This window comes from Malus sylvestris, chromosome 9 (assembly GCF_916048215.2).
Source record: "Malus sylvestris chromosome 9, drMalSylv7.2, whole genome shotgun sequence".
In the NCBI taxonomy this organism is placed as follows: domain Eukaryota; kingdom Viridiplantae; phylum Streptophyta; class Magnoliopsida; order Rosales; family Rosaceae; genus Malus; species Malus sylvestris.
Window position 1 is genome coordinate 2,753,982 of NC_062268.1, and position 8,430 is coordinate 2,762,411.

An 8,430-nucleotide genomic window follows, 5' to 3' on the forward strand; every position below is an offset into this window, starting at 1 on the left:
GTTAACGACCCGACCCGTTAAGCATCCACCTAAATACAAATATTAACAGGTTGGGTCGGGTTGGGTCCAAAATGCCAGGCCTATCAAACAGAATCAGCAGTAGAAGAGCAGCTCCCATCTGAAATTTCTTAAAACGAGTCTTTAAAATTAGAGAAAAGGATATTCAAACTCGGACATAAAAAAACACATCTGCTCTGAGTACTTATTCACCAGCCAAAGGAATGAACCAATGCCCCTTCTTTTTTTCCACCATTCATTAGTCGTGACAAAAAAAACCTAAACCTTCAAGAGGTTCCGAAAAAAATAATGCATCCACTCTAAGTAGTCACTATTTTGTATCACCGTTCGACTTTATAGCGCAATGGAATAGACGACGGGCGGTGAAGGTTTGCGTATTCACCGGCCAACGGATGAACCAAAACCCAGGGACATAGAGAGCCACAGGACTGGCTGTGCTACAGCCCGTTCGACATTTTTATCTTCTTCTAATATCAATTATTGGGTGGAAAAAACAAAGGATATATGTTCTACTGTACGCACTGATCCCACTTGTTGGGTTATGTTGTCTTCAGTGTCTCTTGCTTTTGTTAATTTATGTCTTTTGTTGTCCTTCGTTGTTTAGGTTAGTTTTATTTTCTTCTTGAAACGTATGTGGTTAATTACTCTTGTCACTTGATTAACAAGTTTTGGTAAATTAACCTTTGACTATTGGGATTAAGGTCCGGTAATATGTTATTTAGTAATATGGTCTAAACTGTATAGTATTATTCTTCTTTACAAGTTGGAGGTCTTAGCTTGAATATTTTAAACGACAAATTTGTTACTAATTTATTATGATTGGACCATTGTATGAACTAGGGCTAGTTTGAGCTTTGGTAAACTTTATTTTTAAAAGTCTTTTCAGTATGGAAAGGAGTGTAAAAGTGATTGGTAAAACTTTGGTGTAAAAATGATGTAATTGTATACAATGACAAAAATGGACATGATAGTACGAGTGATAACCACAAGAACAGTAGCAAGGACAATAGTTGTGATGGTGATAGTGGTGCTAATAAAGGGGTGTGGTGGTTGTTGAGCTGTAGAGGTAACACTGGTGATAGTGGTGACAACAATAGCAATGATAGTAACAGGATGAAGGCGTATGCATTTTCCCTTTAGAAACAAATTAATTTTTCCAGCACACTCCACTTCAAATTTCTCCTTACGTCCTCTTCTTTTCCATCATTAAAAAATGACTTTTTTTTTTAAATTAAAAAAAAAAACATCAACTCGTACAACGGAGTTTCTCTTAAAAACAGAAAAATAAGCCAAAAATAATTGTCTTTTGTAGTCTTTTGTCAATAATGGCGGCTACTTTCGGAAGAAGAGATTTTTCAATATTTTCGTCACACGAAATATTACATCACGTATCCTTATATAAATGGTGGATTACATGTATTAAAAGGTTAATAACTTAAAAATTAAAAGTTTTCATCACTTGCATAAAAACACATGTTGTATCATCCGTATTCTCGTCACAACTAAAAATTTTCCCTTCGGAAGATCCCAGCAAACTTCCTCATTTTTTCCCCTTTAGTCACTGAGTTATCGTAAACAACTAAAACTTGGCTTTTAAGAAAAGAACAAATACTCCACTCTATATAAAACCATGTCTTTCATTGAGCAGAAACAAAATTAAAACCCTTAACCTTCAAGAGATTCCGTAAACCCTTCGGTCAGAAACGAAGATGATTGGGGGAATGTGGCCTCAAATGGGCTCGGTGATAGCGAGTATGGTGTTCGTTATCACCATATTTCAACGATACCTTCCCCTCCAACTTCGGGACCATGTCGAAGGATACACTCAAAAATTAGTGGGCTTTGTCTACCCTTACATCCAAATCACCTTTGATGAATTCACCAATGATTTCCGCAACCAAAGCGAAATCTATTCGGCTATCCAGAGCTACCTCAGCACAAAATCTTCCACTCGGGCTACGCGTTTAAAAGCTCATGATGTCAAGGACAGCAAGTCTCTAGTCCTTGGCATGGACGACAATGAAGAAGTGATTGATGAATTTCGAGGCATTAAGCTTTCATCGGCTTCCAGGAAACTACCGACGAATCAGACTTTTTCTTTCTATATATCCTCGGGCTGATGAGAAGAAACATTATACGCTGACGTTCCACAGATGCCATCGAGATATCATCACGGGGTCTTACCTTGATCTTGTGATCAAAGAAGGGAAGGCAATATCGGTGAGCAACAGGCAACGAAAGCTCTACGTTAACAATCCTGCACATAATTAATTGGTATTCCTACAGGGGGACAAAGTGGAGTCCTGTAGTGTTTGAGCACCCGGCAACATTTAAAACCCTAGCAATGGACCCAGAAAAGAAGGAGGAAATCATCAATGACCTCACCAAGTTCAGGGAGGGAAAGGAGTACTACGCGAAAATCGGGAAGGCTTGGAATCGGGGTTATCTCCTTTACGGGCCACCAGGCACTGCAAAGTCTACTATGATTGCTGCCATGTCTAATCTCATGGATTATGATGTCTATGATCTTGAGTTAACGACTGTTGAGTCGATTTTATACTATATATTATTCCTTATTCTTGGTATATTTTGATGTTTTGCTATGTGTTTTTAATGTAGGACATGTGAACTTGTTCTGAGCATAAAATAATAAAACGGTGGAATTTTTGAGTGATTTCAATTGGAGCAGGTTCGTGAATCTGTCAACAAAGTTTTATCAAAATTTCATAATTTTATCCCCAAGCATCTGATCGTGGCAAATTAATTTATGGTCAACGTGCAGTGTTGGCAGATGGGGCTGCAGAGCTTATTTGCGAATTTTGGGCTGGAAGATGATGGATTTTGAACTTGGACTCTTCTTGGAACTTGAAGAGGAGGTCATAGTCTTTAATTCAAGACGTTTTGGGCCTGATTTGGAGCCATGAAAGTCTAGAAACGTGGCTATTTCTTTGCTGGGCAGATTTCCTAGTCAGAATAAGAATGTAATTCCTAGTTATCTTTTTAATATTTTATTTCCTTATTTTTAGAAAACCTTTTCTATGAGGGTTTTAATTTGGAGTAGTATAAATAAGGCTTTTTAGCCATTAGGAAAGGGGAGGAGAACACGGGCACTACTTTAGAGAGCTTTTGAAGTTTATTTTCAAGGTGTTTCCTTTCCATGTTCTTAATAATATTTTGTTTTATGATTATTCGTAACTAGTTTCTTTTGCTAGGGCGAAGCCTTGAGCCTTAGTAAGAATATGTAGTTTCTTTTCAATTTACTTATGATATTATGCATGCATGTTTTGAATTATTGATCACCGTTTTAAGCCACTACTACAAAAGTGGCTTATTTTGTCGATGACTGGTGTTGGTTTTATATAATATACTGGCGGATAAGACATTTCTGACACCCTCTTTACATGGTGTCGGAATTACTGTCGAGTATAACCGACATAGCTTTTAATCTTTATGAATGGTGGTGTCGCTTAAAAAGAAAATCGTGTCAACATGAAGAATCGTGTCACTTCTACCCGACACTAATAATAATTTTTAAATACTGTAAAACCCAGTGTCAGTTGTAGCCGACACTAATAATTATTTTTTAATATTTTAAAACCCAATTTTGGCCCGTTCCGTTCCGTTCCCATTACTTCACTTGACTCTCTCTCTCTCTCTCTCTTACGCACACATCAGTTCCCTCACATGGGTTTCTTTCTCTCTCTTTCTGACACACATGTCTCATTTCTCTCACTTTTTTTTAACTGGTTCTTTTTCACCCCCTCTCTTTTCCGTCTCCATCACATCTCTCTGCACCCACCCACTCAACCTTCTTTCATCCCTCTCTCTCTTTCCTATTCTCTCTCTCTTTCCTCGATTTCTCCATTTCCCATCCCTCCATCTTCTTCTCTTATGAAAAACCACAAATCAAAACACTACAAACATCTCCCTTTATTCTCCACCACACATCTCCCTTTAGCCTACAACCTGCCAAGTTTTATCCCTTCCTCTACCTCTCCACTGCACATCTCCCTTTATCCCACCAATGCACTTCTCCTTTTCCACGCACAGAGCTTCTGGATCTGCTAAGGACACCAAGCCAAGCCAAGTTCTACATAATGGGTTCCACCACTGTTCATCGCGTACCCCAACTAGTTCTCGAGCTCTTGACTTGGTAAGCCTCCATACTACTCCATTTCATTTCAGTTTCCGTTTTCTAGCTTGGTTTCGAGCTTGCATGTAAACTTAGAACCCACACCGTGGTTGAAAAAATGAATGTGGGTTTTGTTCATTTCGATATGTTCAATGCGAAGAAGATGAGATAATTAGTGTGATTTGGAGATCTTTGTGCTTAGATTGGAAAATGTAGGAAAGCAGAAATGACTTTTTGAATTTTGAGGAAATAATAATTCGTTTTCCCTCCTAAACGAATCGTTTTCATTTCCCCAAAAACTCAGGGAGAATGGAAGCTACGAAAGGCACCAAGGGCGTCGGCGGAAGAAGTCGGTGTCCAAGTTAGTTAAAGCCGACCTCCAATTCCTTTTCGGTTGTATCCCTCGTTTCCTCGAAAAGGGACGCTACGCCCAATGTACTGGTACTAGCGCTCCCATTTACCTCGCCGCCGAGGTAATTTCCTGATCCATATTTCTCAGATATAAACATTTCCTACTTATATATATTTTTTACTTTGCTAATTATTATTAATAATTGAGATAGATTTTTTTTAAAATATTATTAAAAATTTGTGGTGTCATTGCGACATTATATTGGTTATTTTATTTTTCTAGGTGTCAATTAGGACTGACACTAGTCTGCTCCATCAACAGCTTTTGTCAGTCTCAGTGTCACATTTAATCGACATTACTACCCTTTTTTATTTTATATTGCTTTCTTCTTCATGTCGGATTCTTCATGGCGGATTAAGAGGACTAACCGACATCAAAAGCCTTTCGTGATGCTAGCATTGATGTCGGTTCCCCTATCCGACATTGCATGATTTGATGTCGATTTTTTACGAAAAATCCAACATTAATTAGGATTTAGTGTTGGTTTTTGCACCGCCAGTGATAACCTCTTTTGTAGTAGTGAACTATCTAAGTGTTTTAGTGATTCGCTACCATTAGGATATTTAGAAAAGTAATTTGATGCAATTTTGGTCGGAAGGTTCCCTGAAATTGGCGCTGGCTTCTTGTGGTTAATAATTGTAATTTCATTTAGGATTAACACCACGTCTTAAGGGTTGCATGATTTTTCAAAGGGTTTTCATAAAACTTAATGAGTCTTTCAAGTTCATATTTGATTTGAACATCCGAATGGATTTCATGTTAGATATATGTTCTATGTTGGAGGTTCCAAATAGAATATATCTTAGGAAAACCTAACATTATAAATATGCATGGATAATTCATAAGTAATTGGAAGAACTACGTAGGATTGCTAATGTGACGGATGAACCCTAGGGCTTTAAATTGGTTTCTAGTTGACTTATTTAATTTTTTTTAATTTAAATTCGTTTTTATTATATTAAATTCCAAAATCAATATTTTCAAAACTTTGTTTTAAATAATTAATTAAGAGTTTGTTTTAAACATAAATTATTCATTCAATCCCTGTGGAAAACGACTTTGTTTGAGCTGCTACAATATCTATTGGCTGATCGAACTTTTAATCTACATTATTGTTGTAGTACTTTACGGAAAATTTTGACTACTATAATCCTGCTTACAACACTAACGTGTTGAATGAAAGATTATGACCTCCTCTTCAAGTTCCAAGAAGAGTCCAAGTCCAAAATCCATCATCTTTCAGCCCAAGTCACAAATAAGCTCTGCAGCCCCATCTACTAGCACTGGGCATAAATTAATTCGTCACGATTAGATGCTTACGGATAAAATTATGAAATTTTGACACAACCTTCTTGACAGATTCATGAACCGGCTCCAATTGAAATCACTCAAAAATTCCACCGTTTGATTATTTTATGCTTAGAACAAGTTCGCATGTCCTACATTAAAAACACATAGCAAAACATCAAAATCTCACCAAAATAATAACTAAAATATACCAAGAATAGGAAATAATATATAGTATAAAATCGACTCATGGTGGAGGACAACACTGAGCTGAGGAAGCTACTGATTGACACGTCGAGTAAGTCTATAATTGTGATTGAGGACATTGATTGCTCGCTTGATCTTACCGGACAGCGAAAGAAGAAGAAGGACAAGGATGAAGGGGGGCCTGGAAGAAAAGGATCCAGTTCGAAATAAGATGGAAGATGAAGAAAACACACAGAGCAAGGTGACTCTTTCAGGGCTGCTAAACTTTATCGATAGGATTTGGTCAGCTTGTGGAGGGGAGAGACTGGTCGTGTTTACGACTAATTATGTGGACAAACTTGATCCTGCGGTCATTAGAAGAGGAAGGATGGACAAGCACATAGAGTTGTCCTACTGCTGCTTCAAAGCATTCAAAGTGCTTGCTAGGAATTATTTGGATTTGGATTCACACGAGTTGTTTGAAACGATTGCGCGTTTGTTGGGCAAAACCAATATGACTCCTGCTGATGTTGCTGAGAACTTGATGCCTAAGTCTGTTATACAGGATATGCTGAGTCTTGTTTGAAGAACTTGATCGAAGCGCTTGAGGAGGCAAGAGTGAAGGCCGAGGAAGAAGCGAAATTAAAGGCAGAAGAAGTAGAAAAATTCAAGGCAGAGAGAGAAAAGGAGAAAGACCAGTCTGCTAGTTGAAGAAAAATGTAATGGAACATAAGATGCAACGCGCGAAGAAAACAAAGTGCTTGAAGGTGTAAGAAATATAGTGAAATTATCTGTATAAATTTCAACCTTTCTTAAATTGTGCTTGTACAGCCTGATCAGTGTGTGGTTTTCCTTAATATGTAATAAGAATTATTTTATGGTGTTGTAATAAATCATGTATGGCACATAAGCGTTTTCGATCATCAAGGACATATGTAACCTGTGCCGCAAGGAAATTGTTCAGAAAAACTTTTTACGAACAATTGATCTCTACGATAAAATGTGTGTGTGTAAATACATATATGTCAATTAGAAAGCTCTGCGATGAGTGAAAGAAGATTTTGCACACCGGTTTATACAGGCAGAATTCATCACCGGAAGAAAGCATGAGTCCAAATGGAAGACTAAAGCGCCGGCCTATACGTAAAATACTAAAAAATGAAAAGAAGAGCGAAAGAAGATTCATCACCGGAAGAAACCATGACACACATTGACATCATTCAGTTATAATGTGTTATAGTTATACCGTGGAAGTTAATATAATGAATCAATGATATCATATTCGCCAACAAAAGAGGTGCATGGTTTTCCCACCAAACATTCTAGTTCAGAGTAACTTTGGGACCATACTAAGAGGCATTTTCTTTGCCACGAACTACAATTCAAACCGAGAGGAACGTACCATGTGACGTTGAACTGAAAGATGATGATGACATCATTGTTATTGACGTCATGGAACTAATAATAATTTCCATTGGCTTGTTAACCTATGGAGCAAGTAAACGAGTCCACGATTCTTCCACGCTAACACACACACACGCACCCCAACTTCTTTGCATTGAGACAATTCCACCAGGCAATTTTTGAACCATAATGTTTAATTATATTAACACAGAATAATCAATGCCGACTCACCGCAAAACCCCTTTCCCATTAAATATATTTTAATTAATCTCATGGATTATGATGTCTGAGATCTTGAGTGAACGACGGTGAAGGACAACACTGAGCTGAGGAAGCTACTGATTGACTCGCCGAATAAGTCTACAATTGTGATTGAGGACATTGATTGCTCGCTTGATCTTACTGGATACAGAAAGATGAAGAAGGAGAAGGACGAGGAGGACAATGAAGAAAAGGATCCAGTTCGAAAAATTAAGGAAAATGAAAAAAAGGACCGAGCAAGGTGACTCTTTCGGGGCTGCTAAACTGGTTTGGTATTGCTGTGCTTTGAAAAAAAGCTGTGAGAATAAGCGGCTGTGCTGTGAGAATAAGCGGCTGTGAAATAAAGCCAGTAGAGTGTTTGGTAAACTTTTTTGTGAAAGTGCTTTTGGAAAAAAAAAGCAGGATGATAGTGTGTCTTTTCATTAAAGGAGCACTGTAGCTCCGTGTGCTTTGAAAAAACTGGTTTTTTTTCAAAGCAGCAAATAGCAGCTTCAGCTTTTCCTTTGATTTTCAGCTTATTCTCACAGCAGCTTCCAAAATAAGCCATTTTTTTCAGTTTACCAAACACAAAAATGACCCTCAGCTTTTTTTCACAGTGGCTTTTTTTAAAATCACCTCAATCCCAAACGGGGCCTTAATCGATTGGATTTGGCCAGCTTATTGAGGGGAGAGACTGTTCATGTTTACAACTATATATGTGGACACACTTGATGGGCACAAAAAAGTCTCA

The 8,430-nt window shown here is 37.7% G+C and overlaps 1 pseudogene; it reads left to right on the plus strand.

Annotated features, from left to right (window-relative positions):
* Positions 1-1,687: 1,687 nt before the first annotated feature.
* Positions 1,688-7,101, plus strand: LOC126582510 (AAA-ATPase ASD, mitochondrial-like; annotated as a pseudogene).
* Positions 7,102-8,430: the final 1,329 nt, after the last annotated feature.